The 21784-nt window shown below is 39.9% G+C and overlaps 1 protein-coding gene across 1 annotated transcript in view; it reads right to left on the bottom strand.

Moving 5' to 3' along the window:
* The window catches only part of SORCS3 (sortilin related VPS10 domain containing receptor 3), a 558638-nt gene that overhangs the window by 54303 nt on the left and 482551 nt on the right, over window positions 1–21784 (bottom strand). The gene's annotated exons all lie outside the window — the stretch shown is intronic.

Below are 21784 nucleotides of genomic sequence, written 5' to 3'. Positions count from 1 at the left end.
GCTCTAGACAACTTACTGATAATTTCTTAATTTTCTTATATTGTTGGTCAGATTTTTTTAAACCAGTTAAAAAGGTCTTAAGTCTGAGAATGATTATTATATTTCTGTGTATTCCACAGACCCTTTCCATAGTTCTTACCTGACAAAAAAATGGCTGATTGATTACTGAGTGTCAATGGAACAAGGCAATAATTTCTAGCATGGCCAAATCCACTGTTATCCGTAGTCTGATTTCCTTGCAATTACCAAGAAAAACTATTTTGGATATCTCCTTCAGAAATGCATTCCTAGTCTCTCTCCTTAATTCAAAGTAGGGAGGTGGGCGAAAAGTAGGTTCACAGTTGTGAGTACACAAAACGGTTTAGTATTGCATTATTATTTATTTAATATTGTATTATTTAGTTGTATGATGTAAACCTACTTTGGCCCACCCCTGTATTTTTAGAAACATAATCAAAACTATATCATGTGAGATCAGGCACATGCAAATCTTGGGAATCTCAATGGGCAGCAAATGTTCATTCCCACCACCATCATTCCCATTACTGGAACCCCCAGGGATCTAACCCAAGGCCCTGCTCAGCTAGGGCTTTCAATAAATGTGGTTCAAAATGCTTTTTTCAAAGTACATACTAATGTCAAATACAGAGTTTTGGGGTTTTTTGTTTGTTTTTTATTTGTTTTTTGTTTTTTTGGTCTTGTGTGTGTTTAAAATCTATAGAATCTTGGAGAAAGTAGAGTCTTCATATATAAATACAGATGACTGTCTGTAGACAGCCTACCTTTTAGTTCCCCTGAAGAAGTTGCTCCCTACCACAGGACAAAATAAATGAATTCTCTAAGCCATTTCTCACAATATGGATTTTTAGGGGGAAAAATCAATTAAAATTTATTACTTCTGGTTTTCTTTTTCTTTTTACCTTGCCACCTGGATTTTTTCATGAGAGTTTTTCACTCTACTAAAGATGTACCTTCTTGGGCTCTATAAACCTAAGAAACCATCTCTTTCTTTCTTTCTTTCTTCCTTCCTTTCTTTCTTTCTTTCTTTCTTTCTTTCCCTCTTTCTTTCTTTTTCTCTTTCTCTTTTTTTATTAAACTCCTCTGGTCCTATCATGACTCTGGTCACAGAGTATCATCCTGTGCTCTTGTGCTGTTGTTTAACTTTTAACACAGAGTTGGTCTGAGCATGATAGCAAGACTATTAGGCAAGGAAGTAGAAGATTGTTTCTTTTCCTAGTTCTAACCTGCCACTAAATTAGCCTGCTGACCTTGAGCAAAACACTTTATCTTTCAAGCATCCCTACAGAAGACGACTTTTAATCATTGACATATATACTTAAAGGATTGGATGCAGAAATAGTCCAGATGAAATGTGGCCTTTTCAAGACAATGCCCAAGAGTTTATTTTCTTTCAATCCCTATGTCTACCTTAAGGTGCACAAGCTATCTATCTCCTGGTGAGCCCAAACACAAAGGATTTATCTAGAGTCATTTATCTTTGTCTCCACTGGAACTTCTTTCATATAACAGATGCTCAATAAATAGTTCTGGGTTGATTAATGGACAGAATTAATCTATCAAATCATTCACTTGTTCTAAAATTGGGGTAATAGCTTTAGCTGCCCTTATTTCTGGGCCAAAGAACATGGTTGAGTTGTGTGTCCTTTGGAGTTTAGAAGGACAGAAACAATCTCAGGTGGAAAATAGCAGCAGCTTCACTGTCCCTGGTTATCCTGGACTGTGCTAGAATTTCCACAAGTGACAACTGTGAGTTGCTGGGACCCTAAATAACACGACTTCTCTAATCCACCATCCAGTCCTGAGTAAGCCTTGTGGGGAGAGGAGTGATTAATTTGTGGGAGGGAGTTGGTCCACAAAAATAAAAGACTTCATTAGAATTCCATACACACAGAGGGTTACCTACTCATTAATTAAATGATTTCAAAGGGGATCTTGGTATATAATTGCTATAATTTAGGTGGAAACAATGCCACACTAAATGTAATTAGAGGAGTAGGCTCTGTAAAGATATTTTCCTCTTTACCAGAGAGCAATTCTGGGTCAGCTGATTCTCTCCTGCTTAGAAACTCAGTTCTTTTTTTTTTTCCATCTCTAATTACACCGATTTTTCTACATAGTTATCAAAGCTGAGAGAAGTTTCAAGGAGAGAGTGGTTGACCACAGTCCTACAGAGAGGAAAAGGAGACGATTCATCACTAGGAAGCCACTAGAAATATGCAAAAGAAAGACCAGACAGTGCCAGTTCGATAAGGAGGACTTCACTGCAGACCGGTTTTTGTAGGAACATGTGACTGAACTCAGTTAGGGTAATGTTGCATTGCCATGCACCTGCCTCTAGACCTCTCCCTTTCCCTTATGGTCCTCCATGACTCAAGCACTTGCATTTTGAGCTTTTCTAACCACCAACTTCCCATGTTTACCTTTCTTAAGAAAATCCTAAAAAGCAGAGCAAGGCCAAAGCAAGGGCAAGGGCAAGCAGACTCTATAGCTCCTTCCTGACTTTCCTCTTTCTGCTATTGCCTCAATTGAATTCTCAGTCATCAGGTTAGAAACCCCTGCATCAGCAAACAGTCCTCAACTTGGTCCTCACTCTTAACCTCCTGCCCGATATTCAATCCTTTTCCTTTTCATTACACGTCTAAAAACCTCTCACGTTCACTAACTCCCTTTGAGTTTCATTCCCATGCCCTGATAATAGCAATGACTACGACTGAAGGTATTATTATCATGTGCCAGGGGCTCTGCTAAATGTTTCACAGCTATTATCATCCCGAATCCCCACCCGATGCCCTGAGAATCAGAGGTACAGTAATTTCAGAGGAGGGTGCTGAGGCTCCAGGCCCATGTTCAAGAGACTGGTTGAGCTGGGATTCAAGTTGACATTTAAGTGAAACCAAAGCTCTCACTGGTTACACTTCCTTGAGCTGAAGACTGTAATCCATGCTCTGAAAACCTCTTGTCTCTTCACTAATTTCACTTGTTTAGACAAAATAGCCATCTTCATTAGACATCCTCGACCTCCTTCCAGACAGTTGTCTTGAAGTATTATTCCAATGAGACCACATGCCTGCCCAGAAACTATGACTACAGAACACAGCCCACATTTCCAGAACTAGCACTCCATCCCCAATCTGAACCTTGCATTCTTTTCTGGGCTTTTCTTCCCTCTTTGTTCTAGTTAAACTTCTCTGTTCCTCTTTGTACAAATGCCTACTCTGCACGGACACTTACGTGCACATGTGTGCACACACAGGTGCTAATGATAAAAGCTGTGGAACATTTAGTAGATTCCCTAGACACACACACACACACACACACACACACACACACACACACATTCCTGATTCAGACCTTGTTTTTGACATGCCATTTGCTACAAACATCTTCCTTTATTCTCTACCTGCCCCAATCTCATCTCAAGTCCCTACATAAATACCACCTCTTCTTAGAAGGAATGCTCGGGTATCCCATATCTGTGTTATCTCTCCCTTTTCTAGACTGTAATGTTCTGTATAAAGAGGCCGTGATCTTCTTCCATAGAGACAGAGGCCTTTCCTTAGTTTAACCAGTCCTTTGCTTCGGCACCACCATGTTCTCCTTGTTTCCTCTTACTTCTCTAAGTGTGCCTCTTTCCTTCTTCCTCTTCTTCCCATCTCTGACTGTCCTAACTTAAGCTTTCTTCTTAGTCCCTACACTTGACCTTGGAAATTCTATTTATTTCTACACCTTCAACCTTTGTGTAGAAAACTCCCAAGCTACCTACTCTTATCCTTGAACTCTCACAAGACTTAGTCATGAACATCATGCTAAGAGCTTTGATTTTTATTCAAGAGCCTCCTTCACTGGCATCAACCCACCTTTGCAGTATCATCTCCTCCCAGGCCCATTGTTACTTGTGCTCAGATAGAATTCCAGTTGTTTCAGAAAAGAAGCATGATTTCCTTGTGTCTGTTTTTCCTCTGCTTAGGAGACCTTTCTCCACATCTTACCTTGCACAGTACTTACCCATTCCATAAATCTCAAGTCAAATATATACAGTAATTTGTGGCAGAGGTGGTGAGGGGAGGAGATGGAAGGAAAAGCTTTTCAAGTCTACATATTTCATTGTGATGATTTTGATTTCCTCTTTAAGAAACAAAACTATGAGGTTTCCCCCTTTATTTTCCTCATCATCATTTTATTTTAAAATCTTTATCTAATTACACTATTTAGAGAAAACATGATCTCAATGATACCAGCTCTTTGAAATTACTCCAAAGTTTGCATGTGAACCAACAGATAATTAATTTTAAAAATATATACTAAATGTTTGCTTAAAAAAGTATGTTCTCTATTTCTTAAGAGGAGGTCTTCTAAATAAAGCTTGCTGATGGTATTATTCATATCCAAATACACACTAATTTTTTGACTGCTTGGTCTGTTAGTTTGTACATGAAGGTTATTAGAATATTTCTCTAAGATATTGCAAATCTTCCATTTCTCCTTTTTTTGTAGGGTCTGTATTGTGTAACCACAACACTCCACAGACTTTCAGATTACTCTATATTCTTTATTTATTCTTTTTAGTTTCAACTTAATGCTAACTTCTCTGTTATGCCCTCCATTATCTTTCTTCCTCCTCAATTCTAAAATTTTCTTCCTTCAAAGAAAAAACTATCACTTTCCTCTGAAGTTTTACAGTATTTCTCTGTTCTTTGATTATCTTACCACTTCCATAAGGTATCACAATTCGGAGAATGTGTATGCACAAAAGTTTCTTATCCTCCTTGCTAAATTTTAAGCTCTTAGAAGTTTGCAATTTACATGTGCTGTACCTTACATGTTGTAAGTGTTTGCCATACATTGATTTTCTGAGAGCCTAGGTAATGAAGTGGTCAAACACAAAGGGGTTGGCATCAGACAGGAGACATTTGAGCCCCAATCCTAGATCTATGGAAAGTACTTTACACATACCAATTAGACTGCAGTTTCATCATTTGCAAAATGAGAATAATCATACCTAACAAAATTCTGAAGTTTAAATGTGTTGTAGATCTATAATGTGTAGTATAAATATAAAAATGAATAATTTAAAATTATTATTTTATGTAATTGTATTGTACTAACTATAATATTTATGTCTTCTGTTGAATGTGTGAGAACTTTCTTGGCAGATAGAATGACTTAATTTTTTATAGTCCCATGATCTCTATCTACTACAAGACTTTTGAAACAGTAGATACGTTAGTAAAGGTCAATCAAATAACAATAATAATTAGAAATACCAATATCAGTGAGAATTTATTGAACACATAGTATGCTAACTACTTTGCATAGATTATCTCATTTCATTTATCATCCCCATCTAATGGATGAAGACGCTGAAGAAGAAAGAACTTAAATACTTCATCTAATAAAGTTACACAGCAAGTAGATGCTGGAGCCAGGAGTCCAACTTAGGCAGTTGCTGCTAATGTTATAACATAGTCCTCAACACAGCGTTTAGCAAGGCTCATATTCCTTTGTAAGGGTGTGACTCATTAGCAACCATATGACTGTGCATTTTGGTACTTTGGTACTCTTGGCTCTAGCTCAAAAGGCACAAAAGGCAGAAATACCATGAAATAATATAAAACTGGAAACATAGTTGGAGGAGGGATGGTGAGAAATCTGTAGAGATTTATCTAGAGAGCTCCATTTATGGACCTATTTGACTCAAAGTCTACAGGATCTAATTTATGGGGAATTACATTCTTGAACCTAAACTATGATAAGTCTTATTGGCTTAGTCTCTAACTGGGAGTCCTGGGGCATGATGCAAAGAAAAACAGAATTATAAAGTGCTGGAAGGGTCCTTAGGGATTAACCTTTGGCCTAAACCCTTCATACACTGCCTGGGGAAACCAAGGCTCAGGTATGGCAGTGGCCTGCTCGGGAACACAAAGAACAAGAACCCAGCTCTCCAGAACCCACCTCCTTCTCCCACATGGGCAACCATGGCACCTGCTGGTTGAATCATGGTACACTATAAATAACAGTAGTGTCATGAACAACTGCTGGAGGAATGAGGAGTAGAGAACTGATCACATTCAGAACTACAGTTAACCTAGGAAAGTTTCAACCAAGACCCATTTTCCACAATTTGCAGGTTTTTCTCCCAGGCTTCTACATCTAAAGGGTGTTCTGGGCTTTCCAAACTCTAACCTGCCTTTCTGGAACTATGGATGTATGCTACCAGTTTTTCTGAGAGAAAGGATGCTCTTTCATAAGCCATTCTTCCAGAGAGTCTTTCTTACTCAGCCTTTTGGATTAAACGAGTTACTAGAAAGACACAGACAATGATGTATCCTGGTCCCTGGAGAAATGGTCCTTCCCCCCTCTAGGGACAGCTTAGCTGTTCTTATTGAACCCATATATACTATGGACAGAGTCTAAGTTGGGCTTCACTGGTGGCCAGCAAGCTGGAGGGCAAACAGAGGCCTTCAGTTTATAAATGAGGGAGCACCCTTGCGAGCGTCAGGGCAGAAGAATTTGTCCATTGGTCCACGAGTTGCCACCATGTTGACATGTAGATAAATGCTCCCCAAATCCAGTGCTCTGCAATGACCCAGTCTGACTACATGCAATCACCTTCACTGACATACTGGATTTATTTCTCATTTCTCTAAGTAAACAGCTAAATCTGCTATGGATTCCGGTGAGTCACACGCCATCTTCTCCACCCCCTCCATGCAGGACTCAGAATTAGCCATTGCTAGGAAACGGCAAATCCCACCTCAATCCTTTTACCCAGCCTCAACTCCTTTCAGGGGCTAGATGTCATTAATTTGAGACCCAATTATTAGGAACCTCGAAAACAGTTCTCAAATTCCTGCACACTTATGATGAAGTCATTCCACAAAAGGTCACAGGCAACTTTGCTATAATTAAATCTTTCATTAATTTTTAAAATATACAATAACTTATAAATGCAGCATAAATTAATCAGATGACCTTGAAGAAATTATTTAGAGCATTGCTTCCTCAGAAGCCAATATCTAGCAATTTCCTGAATTTTTGTTCCATGGGTGAGGTTTGTCTGTTTCCTATTCTTGTCTTTGATTGGGTTTCAGTATCCTGTTTATTTGCAATGATTTAGTATCAATTTGCTCAGAGCATTAGGCAGCACTGCAAAGGGTGATGGGTAGTTAAGATTCTCCTTTCCTTTAGGTCACAACCTCAAAGGTAGAGGAAGTAGGACCCACAGAATCACCCACTTAAATGCAGTCCCTCTATTTTATTAACTGGGGTATACTGTGTTTCATGTGTACATTTTGATAAATGATTTCCCTTTATTAATTATAAAAAGCATGTATTCTCATTATAAAAGTTTTCAAGATTATAAAAATCCATACTTGAGAAAATTGAACTCCCCATGTAGGCAACTACTTTTAATATTCTGTGATATCTCATTCCATTCATTGAAAGTACTGTTCTTTCTCAAGCAAAGAGATAAGCCACAGCCAGGATTAGAGTCTTTGGAATTTAGAGAAACTCTGAGATTTATGGTAATATCTTCTCTCTCTCCCTCTCTCTCCTCCCTTTTCCTTTCTTTTCACTTCCCCCCTCCCCCTCCTTCTTCTTTCCCCACCCTCCAGTCCTCTCTCTCTACAACCACTACCATTAAAAACACAGAATTGGATTGCAGACAGATTTCATGGACATAGAACTAAAATAAACCTCATACAAAACTGATTTTTCTTCTGTAAGGTGTAGAAGAAGCTTTATAATATAAACTGCCCATCAGCAGAGACCTTGTCTGTGCCCTAGTGCAGCTCCTAAAACAGCTAGGACAGCGCCTACCTTGTGGTAGACACTCAGTTTCTACTGTTGAATAAAGACATAAGAAACGCCCTGGCTGGCGTAGCTCAGTGGATTGAGCGCGGGCTACGAACCAAAGTGTCGCGGTTCGATTCCCAGTCAGGGTACATGCCTGGGTTGCAGGCCATGACCCCCAGCAACTGCACATTGATGTTTCTCTCTCTCTTTCTTTCTCCCCCCCTTCCCTCTCTAAAAATAAATAAATAAAATCTTTAAAAAAAGATATAAGAAACGTTCTTGATAGGAGGAACTTGATCCACATGAAGCCCTGAGTTCTTTTTGAAATATTCCTCTAAAAGTCTAGCTCTCTCTGAAACATCTAGGCTTCCCACACCTCCTCTTGCCTCCTGCTTTCACGAGCCCTCCTTTCTGCTTCCACAGGGGAAACTGCTAAGGACAGGTTTCAAATCAAAACAGAAAGATTTGTGTTCTGGGAAGGTCAGCCATCAGTGGCCAGCAATTGCAGGTCTCCAGAAATTCAGGCCACATCCCTGGCTACTGGTGTGCGTCCATGCCACCTGACTGTTTTCCCATTAGGGCACAGATTGTATTAGTGGTGAAGGAGGTCAGCAGCTACAGGGGAATTGCATTGAGCGAAAGTGAGCCATGAACAAGACCTTAATAGAAATAGGCAGGGCATCAACAGCAAAGAATCCTGCAAGCGGAGCCTGTGTTGAGTTACATGATACAATGATCGGTGAGATGGTGGAAAGAGGGAGGTACGGATTAAAAAGCTTGAAAATAAGAACTGGGAGGGAAGGAGGGGGAGATACAGAGACTGAAAGGCATCAGAATTGAAGAGGCAAAAGGAAGAAAGCTGACTTTTAAAAATTAAAGAAATCATTCTATGTCTAAACAACTTTGATTCTTAAAGCTTAATAAGCTCCACGAATGGGCTTGAAACCCATAACCATGGGTTAGAAATTGTGGTCTGTGGGCCTGTGAAACATGAGCTGGGAGTTGGGTGATGAAGGAGAACCTAAGAGACAAAAACAAGAGTGTGAAAATGGATGTTTAAGACGGCATTTAAGAGAGGAGGAAATTAATTAAAAGAGCTCTGAGAGAGGAGCCACAGGAGAGACACCTGGTTTTCCTACGTCATTAAATTTCTCAGTCTCCTACTCTGTGTCGAATCTTGAACCAAGAGCTAAACATATCAGAAAAAAAAACAGTGTAAAATTCATCCCTTCCCCTTAAATAGTCTACAGTCCCGTCCAATAGTATTACTCACTCACCATATGTCTGCTGAGCACCCGTTAGGCACGAGCCTCCACGTTCAGTGCTGCGGGGGATGATGAATAAGACAGTTGCACTTCATGAATCTTACAGACTGAAAAAGACCTCACATTCTAACGGCAAAGATGACTAATCCGTAAAACAATTCGGAAACTCCAAAACAAAGGTGACAATGCCAAGTCACAATGACCCAGCAATTCCACTTGAAGGTATGTCACTCAGAGAACTTATATCCCTGAAGGTTCTTGGACAAAGATAGGACAATTTTGCTTGCAGAAATGCAAAGCCAGAAACAGCAAAATGCCCACCAATAGGAGAATGGAGAAACAAGTTGTGCATATTCATCTGTTGATAGAATTTCATGTAGCACTGAAAGGTCTGGGCCAGACATAATACTGAATGACAGACACATGTTGGGGAATGATAGCATTTAGATAAATTACACATTTTTAAAACACTTAAAGCAATAGCATTTATATTTTTATGAATGATTAAATATGCACTAAATGTACCAACACATGTACTGGAAGAATATACATGGAATTCATGGCAGCCATTGATCTGTGTGAGAATGAAAGATCCGGAAACGGGCAGGCCCAGGAAGGCCAGCTCCACCTGGGATGCCCGGAACGTTTCTTTTAAAAAATTAAGGCCAAAGTGGTAACATGTTAATATTTATTAATTCCAGGTAATTGGTGCACAGGTACATGTGACATTATTCTATGTACTTAACTGTATTTTTAAAACTTTCAAAAGAAACTGTAAGAAACACAATCCAGCTATGAAAGCCTGGATGTAGAATTTATAGCAAGAATCACAAATTCAACAGGAGGGCAACTTAAACGCACAAAGAGTGAGCTGAAGCAGTGGGAGCAGATGCAGGTACTTCAAGTACGAGGTGGGCAGGAACCAGCACATCGAGTCGGAAGTGGGCGGCTACCATGCACCTCTAGCAGACTGTTGGACTATGGGCATTTGGGCTCAATGTTGCCAGATGCTTCTGACATTACAAAATTTGGCTCCATTAAAAAACAAGTGCAAACCAAACTACATATACCTGTGAGCAAAACCCTGAGACTTTAGATAAGAATTCAATGAAAGAAAATGAGGAAGATGCAGAGGAACTGTGGAAGGCTTCTTGAAAGAGGGAGGCTCATCTATGGGTTCTGGATCAGAAATGACAACACTTCTAAGCCATTTGAAATGATTTGCTTTTCAGTAATTCATAAGACCCAGCAACTGGAGAACTACTCACTGGGTAGGGGAAGTTTGTATAGAAACTGTGTCAAAAATTCCAATGATATTTGTAACATATCCACAATGGATTAAGTTCCATGTATACTCTTGTTCAGGATCTGCAAATCACAGCCTGTGGGACAACTCTGGCTGCTACCTGTTTTGGATGTCCTCAAAGCTAACAATGGTTTTCACATTTAGCATTAAAAATGGTTTTAGCATTTTAAATGCTAAGTGTATAACAGGTGGGGTAGGAGAAGCAAATGAAGAACCATATTTTATGATGTGAAAATTGTGTGAAATCAAATGTGTCTATAATTTGGTGCCCATTCATTATATATTGTCTACAGCCAATAGTGTAGATTTTACACTACATCACAAGAGCCAAGTAGGAGCAACAAGAATCTGGCCAGAAAATGTTTGCTGATTACTGCTTTATTTGTCCAAAGTCCTTCCCTGCAGATGGCCATTAATTAATCACTAGATTACGGAGACTACAAACATTTCTAATATCCCACGATGGAAGTTATTGAACTTAATTCTCACATTCAGGTGAGGAAACCTAAGCTCAGAGAGAGGGTAAGTAAAGCACCTAAGATCACAAACATGGTTTAAGTGGCAACCAGAGCACAGTCCCTGGAACATCAACCTTTAAAACCCGCCCCACACAGCAATCTGTTGGTCAAAATAAGCCTTTTTTTCCCTCTAAGTCACTGCCAGCCCCCCGTACCTCCCAGTTACACCCCCAAACCCCTCTGCAGGCACACATTCAGCTTTCGTGTTCTTTGGCATGAAGGATAGCGGGCCTCTGAGTGTATGGCAAGTGCGATGACAACCTGAAGGATGTGAATCCAGCAGCCAGCCCTAGAGGTAATGACTGGGGAGTTCCACTGGATTTGCCGATTACTCGAATCACTTACTTCAGGCAAAGTCAAGTCAGGCTCTTCCAGCAAACAACAGAGAATTGAAAAACAGATCAATGGAAGCAGCACCGGTTCATTGCCAATGACTTTATCGGATGCAGTTACTGGAGGCTAAACAATGTATTTGAGCTCAGGGCTGGGGCTCCACGTTATGCTAAGACTGCATTTAAGAGCATATTCCCTATTACACATGTGGTCATTGTTTCTTAAGCGGAAAGAAGGTTCTGCTTTTTAAAAAATTTTAAACCTCTGCAACTTTGGGGTTTGCATAATTTTCTAGGCAAAATGTTCTCTCTCCCCCTTCACTTTGCCTTTTAGTTCTGCTGGTGGAACAATGGGTCAAAGACATAAGCCAGTTAGAACTGGATTTATGCAGGGAGGCTACAAGGCAATCAGCCCTAGACAATTTGCTGAAAGCATCTCTAGCCCTTCCCATTTCTCTGCAGACCAGACAGGGTGCTACTGTTCCTCGTTTGCTCACATTGTTCCGCCACCTGGAATGCCCCTCTCTGCTTTGTCTTTACAGAGCCATGATGCCTCTGTAGCCACTCTGTCTTCAATCTATTCTTAAATATCCAATGGTAACTGCAGTGTGGCCCATCCCTTTCCATTTAATTGTCCTCTAGTTCTCTCATATGTTCATCATATCTTTCCAAACATTGATTGGTATGGGCTTGCTGTTACTGTGGACACTCATCTACACTTAGCAAGTAACTAACAGCCTGCCACTCTGCCCAACACCATGGTCCTTCTTGACTGAAGAAATCTTGGAGAATTCTAGTACCTTTCCTCAAATTTCAGGGCCACACCTGAAGCTTGAAATTCACATTCCTTGCTCCCATTTTGCCTCTTACAGAGCATGTGAGCTGAGCACTTAAATTCTCAGCCTTGGTGTCATCTGCCTGATGATGAGAATCTGACCTACCTGGCAGGGCTGTTGGGAGATTTCAGTGAAATCAAGTTTGACACAGTGCTCAACGAGATACCCGACACAGAGGCAAGTGTTGAACAGACACAAGTCGGCTGCGGCTCACTCCTGGGAAGAAGTGTCTGCTTTCTTCCAGGAAAGCTCTGCCTCTCCCTTTGTAGGATTTTTTTTTTTCTGAGAGAATGTATTCTCCCTGGCCTCTGTAAAAGATCAGCTAAATCACAGTGAATTGGTTCAAGTGTTTCATATCAAGAAAGAAATTCAAATGTAGTTTTGAGCATGCTGGAAAACTGTGTTTTTCCATCTGATTCCACATCGGAGCCAAGCAAAACAGTGCTCTCCTTAAAGTGATAATCTGGGGGCAAACCTTTCAAGAAATGGTGTACCAAAAGAAGCCCAGGGCTCTAACAGCCACAGGCATCTCATCAGCTAGAGAGCCACTGCCTAAGATGGGAATAGGCCCTCCAGCTTGTCAATCATCCAGCCCTGTCCTCCGCCTTAAGTAATAAGAATGGTCACATTTCACTGTGAATTAGGCTAGACTAGATGGTTCCTGTCAAGGTTACCAGGGAGATGTTGAAATAATAACATTTGAAAAGAAAGCAGAAAAATGTACAATAAAAGTAAGCAAAACCCATGCCTGCAAGCTGGGAACTGTTTCTCCCACACAGATTACCCTGCAGAGCTAGTGTTTGGAGATTTTACACTCCTGATGGGTGGCCTTTGGGAGAAGTGGATGCTAGGGGAAATCAGAAATCATTCCCAGGAGGGTCCTCATTCTCTAGCTGCCCTTTGTGCCCACATGCCATTCCACCCGCCTCCCTGCTTTATCACCCCCTATATACACCTCTGCCCATAGACACAGACTGCTCTGATTGCTACCCAGCCTCCAGCCCCTAATTTGCAACTGCTAGGTTCTGATTATAGCACTTCAGAATCTCTAGGAATCTGTAATCAATGTCCTAAAATGGTCGAGCCATGGGCCAGAGAAGTCATGAAAATCAAAACACTGGTAGGATTATTAGGGTCCATACATTGCCCTAGTTAATTCATTCACTTATTCATTCAATACATATGCACAGTTAAATTCTCAGTGTAGCACAAAACTGATAAACATATGGCACTCAAAGAATAAGGTACACAAAGATCCTTTCTCATGGGAACTTAAAATCACATGCATGGGTGTGTCCATGCATGTGTGTGTCCGTGTCCATGTGTGTCTGTGCCTGTCTGTCTGTATTAAGGGTGGGTGAAGGTGGAGGGGGACTATACTAAACAAACAAGGACATTTTACTAATATTTATTGTCTAATATGTTGTCAATGGGAAACATATAGGGCTATAATATCACATAGCATGGAGACCCAATTTTACCTGGTAGGTTAAAGGAAGGTGTGCTAGAAAAGCTGACGCTTAAAATAAGACTTTAATGATATCTAGAAGTTTGGTTTTTCATGTGGGAAGGGCAAGCACATTCCAGGCAGAAACACAGGCAAAGACCCTGGGGCAGGAAGGTACCCGTGGATCAGAGAATGGAGCCCAGAAATGAAATTGTAGATATGTGGCCAGTGCAGATATTTGTGGCCATTGAATGAGTTTGAATTTTATCCTAAATGTGATGGAAAGATGCCTCTAAGTGTTTTTAGAAGAGGAGTGGCATTATCCTATTTTCAGTTTTGAGAACATCAGTTTGGATACAGGTCAAATTCTTAGACATAACCTAAGGCCCTTCACAGTCTCAACCCTTAACACCTAGTCGTGCTTTCATGGCTCTTTTCCTTTGTTTGTGTGCTGCTCTTTGCGTGTTGCTCTTTGCCTTGAAATAACTTCTTTCAAAAAATGATTCCTGACATCCTGTTATATGTCAGACCCCCTCTGAGGCACTAAGGCTATAGTACTGAGCAAAACTTTTAAAAATCTGCGCTTCCTTTAAGCTTACACTCTGTTACTTTTACTCAGTTTTTCTACTGGTGAACTGCTATTGAAACTTCCAGACGAACTCAACTGTCGCCTTTTGTATGCGTGAAATCTTCACTTGCCTCTACTCATACCCTGGTTATATGACTAGGATTCCTTGATGATCAGAGCATCTCTACTTCCCACATGTTGGCCTGAGATCTCCATAAAGGTAGAAAGAATTGTATTTATCTCTTTTATACCCCTCAATAGAGTCTAAAATATATTAGAAGATTATTAAAAGTGTTTAAATGAATAATGTATATATTAGGATTCTCCAGAGAAACAGAGTAAATAGTGTGTGTGTGTGTGTGTGTGTGTGTGTGTGTGAGAGAGAGAGAGAGAGAGAGAGAGAGAGAGAGAGAGGGAGAAAGAGAGAGAGAGAGAGGTCCAAGACCTTTGGGGTGAGCTGGCAAACTAAGCACCCGGGAAAGCCAGTGGTGGAGTTCCAGTCTATAGTTTGGCAGGCTTGAGACCCAGGAAAAGTGAATGTTTCTGTTGGAGCCTAAAGGTTTTTCCTTAAGAACCATGTTCTAGTTCAAAGGCAGCCAGGCAGAAGCAAGTCTCTTTTGCTCAATGAAGGGACAGCCTTTTTATTCTATTAAAGCCTTCAATTGGTTGGATGGGGCCCACACAAATTGAGGGCTATTTGCTTTACTCAGTCTACTGATTTAAATGTTAATCTTATCCAAAAACAACTTGACAGAAACATAGAATAATGTTAACCAAATATTTAGGCACCTCATAGCCCAGTCAAGTTGACATAGAAAATTAACAATCACAAACAATTAAACATTTAAATCCTCCAAAGAAGTTATCAAGAGAAGGCAGTAAACCTTAGTGTGAGTATGCTGGCCCTTTCTTCTCCTTGACCATAGGTAAATCAGGATTAGCAATGAGGGGAAGGATACAGAATTCAAACAGCCTATATCATTAATAAGTTTTTTTTTAATTGTAAGATTAAGCATTTTGTTTCCAAATTAACTTCCTATCCTCATAGTCCCTAAGGATCCAAGATAGAAGAGGAGTAAGTGGAAGCTATACTAACCTCCTCCCAGGACCAATCTGGAATTACAACTAAATTATAGAGAAATTATCCAGGATAACCAAATGAACACTAACTGGAGACAAGTCTTATAACCAAGGACAGAGAGAAGAAACCACTTCACCATAACATGACTGGCAGGGAGTGAGGAGGAGATGCAAGAGGGCTGGCTGAGCTCCCATGGGTAGCAGCTGAAGTGCCAGAGGGATATATCAGCAGCTAGAGTATTCCTCCTGAGAAGTGTGGGGTCCAAACCCCAAGCTGGGCTACCCAGACTACAGCACTAGAGCTGGCAAGAAATCCAGATAACATCCAGCTGTGAAAAGCAGCAGGGTTTCTGTCAGCCAGGGAGAGACTGCTGGAAACATGGAGAGCCTCTAAAAGGGCCAAAGCACAAAATTTTTCTTGTAGCCACTTACCCTGGACTCTGGTAAAGGGGCAGAATGGGCAAGAGACACTTGAGGAGGGTCTGGGGTTGGAGGCTCTGGGGAGAGAACTGAGAAACAGTGACCGGGATCCTTGTGCAGAGTCATTCCCCATACTGTACAAGCCATCTTTCTCAGGCACAGCACTCCCCTGCAAGTGGCATCAGCCTGAAGGGAAGCAATAGCCCCTCCTTCTGGAATTACTCTGTCCCACCCTGTGGTGCTTAAGCCCAGCTGCTTACAGCTTGATTAGATTAACAACTAATCAATTTAGCAGCTGGTTAGTTTAACAACTAAAGCAGAAAACACAAAGCAGCCAAAATGCGAAACAAAGATACAGGCCCCAAATGAAAAAAACAAGTGAATTCTTCAGAGGATCTAAATGAAATGGAGGCAAGCAATTTATCAGATAGAGAATTTAGATACTCAACAGCAAGAAAAAAGACATAGAAACCATAAAAGAGGACCAGCCAGAAATAAAGAATGCAATATCTGAAATAAATAACACACTAGAGGGAATAAACAGTAGGTTAGATGAAGCAGAGGACAGAATCAGTGTTTTGGAAGACAAGGTAGAAAAAATTACCCAAGCAGAGCAGCAAAAAGAAAAAAAGAATTATAAAAAGTGTGAAGAGCTTTAGAAACATTTTGGACAAAGTGAAGCATACCAACATCCTCATCATGGGAACACCAGAAGAGGAAGAGAGTAAGCAAGGGATCAAAAACCTATTTGAAGAAATAATGAAAGAAAGCATCCCTAATCTAGTGAAGAAAAAAGTCACATAGGTCCAGGAAGTTCAGAGAGCCCCAAACAAGTTGGACCCATAGAAGCCTACACCTAGAAACATCATAATTTAAATGACAAGTCTTTTGTTTAAATATTTTATTTATTTATTTTTAGAGAGGGAAGGGAGGGAGATAGAGAGAGAGAGAGAAACATCAATGTGGGGTTGCTGGGGGTTATGGCCTGCAACCCAGGCATGAACCCTGGCAGAGAATCGAACCTGTGACACTTTTGTTCGCAGTCCGAGCTCAATCCCCTGAGCTATGCCAGCCAGGGCTTAAATGACAAGTCTTAAAGCCAAGAAGAGAACCCTGTAAGCCACAAGAGAAAAGCAGGTATTTACCTAACAAGGAGCACCAATTAGACTGGCATCCGAATACTCAACAGAAAGACTTCAAGCCAGAAGGGAGTGGCATGAAATATTCAAGGTGATGAAAAGAGAGGGCCTACAACTGAGGCTACTTTACCCAGCAAGGTTATCATTTAAAATTGAAGGAGAAACAAGGAGTTTCCCAGATAAGAAAAAGCTAAAGGACTTTGTTAACACCAAACCAGTACTGCCACAATGATAAAGGGCTTGGAGGAGGAGGAGGAGGAAGAAGAGGAAGAGGAGAAGGAGGAAGAGGAGGAAGAAGGAGAAGAAGAAGAAGAAGAAGAAGAAGAAGAAGAAGAAGAAGAAGAAGAAGAAGAAGAAGAAGAAGAAGAAGAAGAAGGAGAGGAAGAAGAAGAAGAAGAAGGAGAGGAAGAAGGAGAGGAAGACGATGACGATGAGGAGGAGGAGGAAGAGAAGGAAGAGGAGGAGGAGGAGGAGGAAAGAGAAAGAAAAATAAAAACAGAGGAAAACAGCCTAACAATAAAATGGCACTACATATGTATCTATCAATAAACACCTTACATGTAAATGGCTTAAATGCTCTGACCCAGAGACAGAGGGTAGCTGAATGGATAAGAAAACGAGACCCATATATGTGATGCCTCCAAGAGACCCATCTCAGATGAAAAGATACACACAGACCAAAAGTAGAGATGCAAATTAAAACTACAGTGAGATACCACTTCACACCAGTCAGAATGGCCATCATAAACAAATGAACAAACAGCAAGAGCTGGCGAGGGTGTGGAGAAAAGGGAAAACTGGAACACTGTTGCCAGGAATGCAGACTGGTGCAGCCACTGTGGAAAACAGTATGGAATGTCCTCAAAAAAAAAAACAACAACAACAAAAAAAAAAACTAAAAATGGAACTGCCTTTTGACACAGCAATTCCATTGCTGGGATTATAATCTAAAAATCCCGAAACACGAGTTCAAAGACCCTATGCACCCCAATGTTCATAACAGCATTATTTACAATAGCCAAGTGCAGGAAACAGTAAAGTACCCATCAGTAAATGAGAGGATCAAAAATTGTGGTACATTTAAGCCCTGGCTGGCGTAGCTCAGTGGATTGAGTGCGGGCTGCAAACCAAAGTGTCGCAGGTTCGATTCCCAGCCAGGGTACATGCCTGGGTTGCAGGCCATAACCCCCAGCAACTGCATATTGATGTTTCTCTCTCTCTCTCTCTCTCTCTCTCCCTCCCCTCTCTAGAAATAAATAATAAATAAATAAAATCTTCAAAAAAAACCACTGTGCAAAACGTGCCCTTTCACTGAAACTTTAAAAAAAAATTGTAGTACATTTACACAGCAGAATACTATGTACCAGGCAAAAAGAAGGAACTCCTTCCTACCCTTCACAACGGCATGGATAGAAATGGAGTGTATCATGCTAAGTGAAATAAGCCAGGTGGTAAAAGACAAATACTATATGATCACACCTATAAGTGGAACGTAGTCAACAAAACAAACAAGCAAGCAAAATAGAACCAGAGGCATGGAAATAAAGAACAAACTAACAGTGACCAGAGGGGAGGGGTAGAGGGATAATGAGGGAAAGAAGGGGAAGAGTCTAGTCAAGGAACATGTATGAAGGACCCATGGACAATGACAATGTGGAGGGAGGATTGAATGTGGGAGGTGGGGGTGGGTAGGGCAGGGGAGAGTAATGGGGGAAAACTGGGGACAAGTGTAATTGAACAACAATAAAAAAAGTAAAGGGTTGAAAAAAGATATTTCATGCAAACAGAAAAAAATAAAAGCTGGGGTAGCAGTACTTATATCTGATAAAACAGACTTTTAAACCAAGGCTATAGTAAGAGTCAAAGAAGGACACTACATAATGATAAAGGGAACAATCCAACAAGAGGATATAACCCTAGTAAGCATTTATATACCCAATATAAGAGCACCTAAATACATAAAGCAAATCTTCATGAACATAAAGGGAGAGATTGACAGAAATAGTCATAGTTGAGGATTTTTAACACCCCATTGGCTTCAGTGGATCTACCAAACAGGAAATCAACAAGGAGACAGCAGCCTTAAACAACACACTAGATCAAATGAATTCAATCAACATCTTCAGAGCATTTCATCCCAAAGCAGCAGAATATGTATGCTTTTCAAGTGCACATGGGGTATTTTCTAGGATAGACCACATGTAAGGACACAAAACAAGTCTCAATAAGTTTAAGAAGATTGAAATCATATCAAGCATCTTCTCTGACCATAATGTCATGAAACTAGAAGTCAGTCACAAGAACACTGAAAAACATGCAAAGATATGGAAGCTAAATAACATGTTATTAAACAATGAATGGGTCAACAACAAGATCAAGGAAGAAATAAAAATATACCTTGAAAAAAATGAAAATGAAGACACAACAATCCAAAATCTGTGGGACACAGGGAAAGAAGTCCTAAGAGCAACAGTCAGAGCATACAGGCCTATCTCAAAAAACAAGAAAAAGCTCAAATAAATAATTTAACTTCACACTTAAAGGAACTTGAAAAACAACAATGAACAAAGCCCAAAGTGAGTAGAAGTAAGGAAATAACAAAGATCAGAGCAGAAATAAATGAAATGAAGTCTAAAAAAAAATACAAAAATCAATGAATCCAAGAGCTAGCTCTTCGAAAAGATAAGATTGACAAACCTTTAACCAGACTCATCAAGAAAAAAAGAGAAAAGACCCAAATAAATAAAATCAGAAATGAAAGAGAAAAAATAACAACTGACACCAAAGAAATACAAAGGATTGTAAGAAAATATTATGAACAATTATATGCCAACAAACTGGGCAACCTGGACGAAGTGGATAAATTCCTAGAAACATATGGTCTTCCAATAATAAATCAGGAAGAATCAGAGAACCCAAGAAATACATAAAAGTCTCTTGAGCTCCAGCTATAATTCTTGCCATTGTCATTCCATGAGGGAAAGCACTGGTCAGCTCTACCTAGTGGGCCACTTGGTTTTAAATTCCTTTTTAAATCTTAGACAGAAACAGAAATTGTCTCTCGGCAATTCTTTAACAGCTCATTCTCTGGTGGTCTGAAGAGCCCTGGAAAAACTTGTATCATTTTCGTACTAGAGAAAGTTTATATTTAATAAAAAGTTAAAAACAGAGAAATTTTGAATTTGATAAAAATTAAATACTTGGGTATTTGGACTGCTTCCAAACCCATCTTAATTTTGTAAAAGGACATACTTCTCTGTCCCAAAACTCATATAAGAATATTATGCACTAACTATTCTTGCTCCTTTTGTGCTTCCTACCATTTAAGGTATCATGACAAGCAAGGTAAGGTGGAAGCAGAAACCTGCCACACTCTTGAGGAGACTTAGTGGGAGGAAAGGGGAGTGGGAGTGCTATCTAGTCTTTTCAGTAAGTGGTTTGACCTGAGGTCAATTTCCCCCACATCCATGTGACCACCTAAACTCCATCAGAAGGTGAGAAAAAAATTATTAACATTAGTCACCAGACGAACACAGAATTTAAACTGCAGCCTTAAATTTGCTAGGGAATTCCAGGTCATGTGGAAATTAGAGTACATGTAATACGGTTCAAAGAGATGCCCAAGAGAAGCAGGCAATGAGTTCAAATAGGTTTTTCATAGAAGAGAATGCAGGAGAAGTCACATTATGAGATGAGGAGAAACCAGAATAAAAGGAGGACCAGAAAGAAGGCAGGCCTGACTTGAGGACCATGTATGTATATCTTCACTGCCCAGGATGCTAGGACATGACTGATTTGAAAGCACTGAGCAGCCACACCTGCCTTGATAAATTGAAGCAGACTGAACAACCTTCTTGAATGTGTGTACCTTGCCTTGCGGAATTTATAACTCAATAGTTAAACTCTTTGATGTTCACATCAGAGGAAGTTCTAGAAAAGATGAAGGTTATCTTTTATATCTAGTGATTAAGTGAAGGATGGGAGATAATTTGGAAGCATCAGCTCACGGTCAGAGATTCTCCTGGAAAGAGATGGTAGTATTTCTAGTATTCCATTCACTTCCTGGAATTTCTAAGTACAACTTTAAATCTCTCGGCTGAGTATTCTGGGTAACATGCCATCTTTATATTACATTTATTTAATGTACAAACATGCAAACTCCAAAAGGACAGTGGTTTCTGTCTTATTTGTTCATCTAGAAGAGTATCTGGCATATACTAGGTAGCACCATATTTTTTTTATGGTATAACTTTACAAAGGTCTTTCCAGGACCCTAGATCCTAGAGATTCCTCTCTTATCTCCATCATCTCTGTGTAGAAGTATGCATGTATGTGTGTGCATATATATTATATTATTATATATACTATTATATATTGTAATCAATGTATACTATATAACTACACATATTATGTATATGCAATATAATGATATGTATTGTGTGTATGCATATACACACTTGCATATATAGTCACTATACATATATATCTGTATATTTACTGAATCATTTCTATTTTAGGAAAAATGCTACTCCTTGTAAACATACAAAACTCATGCTACATATTGTCGTGTATCCATCAAATGATGAAGCTTTAAACTCTAAGTATTAATGATGTATCTCAAATACTGTTTATGATTTGTACAGATCAAGTTGCATACAATAGTGTTAACTCTTAATAAAGTGATTTGACAGGCTAATAATAGAGCCTGCTTGCTATTATAGGAGTTGGGGAAGTGGGGTGGTACAGGCTGGTGAAAGATCACCATAACTATCCTCCCATAACCCCGACATACACACGTACACACAAACACACAGAGGTGATCGACTTTAGGGGTTCAAATTTGATACACTTTTAGAATATTCAAATATTCGGAAAGTATCAAATACTCAGAAAGTAATGCATGGCTTTTTACAGCTTTACGATCTATGTCTCATCATCTACTTACATTGTAAAGGAGTGTAGAAGAACTTTCACAGCAAATTAGTCTAAAGTGAAACAAGAACTGTAAGTGTGAGTGCATGAGTGTGAATGTGTGAGTGTGATACACTGTAGGAG

Source organism: Phyllostomus hastatus, unplaced genomic scaffold (assembly GCF_019186645.2).
Source record: "Phyllostomus hastatus isolate PE091 unplaced genomic scaffold, TTU_PhHast_1.1 phas_scaffold_1066, whole genome shotgun sequence".
NCBI classification, from domain to species: Eukaryota; Metazoa; Chordata; class Mammalia; order Chiroptera; family Phyllostomidae; genus Phyllostomus; species Phyllostomus hastatus.
Note: the sequence above shows the minus strand (reverse complement) of the source record. Positions and strands in the feature narration are given on the sequence as shown.